This window comes from Salminus brasiliensis, chromosome 5 (genome assembly GCF_030463535.1).
Source record: "Salminus brasiliensis chromosome 5, fSalBra1.hap2, whole genome shotgun sequence".
NCBI lineage: Eukaryota > Metazoa > Chordata > Actinopteri > Characiformes > Bryconidae > Salminus > Salminus brasiliensis.
Window position 1 is genome coordinate 14,843,637 of NC_132882.1, and position 1,766 is coordinate 14,845,402.

The following is a 1,766-nucleotide window of genomic DNA, read 5'->3' on the forward strand; positions in this document are numbered from 1 at the left end:
TACAACTTTCAGTTTGTTTTTAGTAAATGATCATTTACACGACTGACACCATTCATTTTAACCTATTTGTATGCATTATAAAGAGGTAATATTAGTGCTCAAATATTTTCTGGCAGCCTTCTGACCATGGTTGACATTCCTCTAGGGAGATAGGCCCCCGCTACAAACTAGTTTTTGTGTTGCAACTAATTTAGATTTAGGTATTTTAGTTTATTTAGTTAAAATGTGTTTTAAAATGGTATCTCACTCACTGGTGTCAGTAAGGCAAAAACACTTAAGATTGTATTGGGTGGGCTTGTGGTAAAGAGTTAAAAAACATCAACCCTACTGAACCTTTAACCCAACAACAACTGAGGAAAGACAAAGGCTATTTTCTTTATTTGGCAGTCAATATATCAAGTATACCCATGCAAGACCATATAACTAAGGGCAGTTTAAAAGTTAGGAAAAATAGTAGACAGGCCTTGTTTTTCATTTATAAAACTAACATCAAATCGCTTACACTATAACATTCCTAAATGTATTTTTTGGACTGAATGTAAAATTCTAAATTCTCTATTATGTAAAGGCTCTTTTTTAAAACTGTTTACATTGGATTTCCTAAAATGCTTTTTTGTAAAGAACCATCCGTTAAAAGGTTCTTCAAGAAGCCACTCCAAGGGAGAGTTTTCTATGATGTCCTTTTAAAAAACCCTTATGGGCATAGTTTGTTTTTAGGGTGTAACCTGCTAGACAGGTTTCAGTCAGTGCCAGTAACGCGCTTCTCAATTTCACAAAATGTATTTTAGTTGGAGTTATAGCTGATTACTGTTAAATTAAAGGGTCTGATCTAAGCCAGGCGTTGGAAAACATATGGACCAGGAACTGCCTTTATGAAAATGATGAAAATCTTGATATGCTTACATACATACATGTGCACAGAAAGTGATCTTAGATATTCAAAACAGGCATGTGTATAAAACAGTACATCAGTTGTGCTTATATACTTTGTTAAAATATGTATGGAAATTTAAATGGATCTCATGATGAACTTGTTTCTGCATTTGATGCGTTCTAAAAATTGATGATGATGTTCATGTAAAACCAGTGACTGTTCATGACTAGTCTACATAGGATTTCACGGCTGGATGTACAGTGACGGGTTGTAGCCAGCTGTGAATGTATATGAGTCAGAGTGGGTCAGGCAGGAACACAATGTACAGAGGGATGGGAATATGTGAGTCTTGATTCTCGACATGCCTTGGCATGAAGCTCTTACGTAAAATGACATGGACAATAATCTTTTTTATTATCTGTCCTAAAAAGATCAAAAAGAATGTCTCAAACAACACAAACCAGTGGGTCTTGCATGGAAGGCACAGTAATCAAAAATCTTTAAATATGGGTATATTTTAAAAATACACATTTGAATTTGAGTTAAAACAGTATTTAACCAGGTCAGGTACATCTTGTGTCACAGAGGAAAGCATTAAGCAATCCTGGTTCTCTAACTGGGGACATAATATGAAGAAATACGTTTTTACCTTTATCTGTATATCATTGTCTTCATGTTACAGAAGCTTTTAAAAAAGAGACTGAATGACACATCCAATGTTTATCACTGACATGTCACTGTCAGAAGTCATTTGCATTGTGTACATAGTTTTTGATGAATAAACCGAAATAAATTCTCCACAATTAATAATATATATAATCATGTTACATTCATTCAGAACACTCTTCTGGCAGCAGCAAAACTCAACTGCCATCAGGCATCTGAGTAAGGA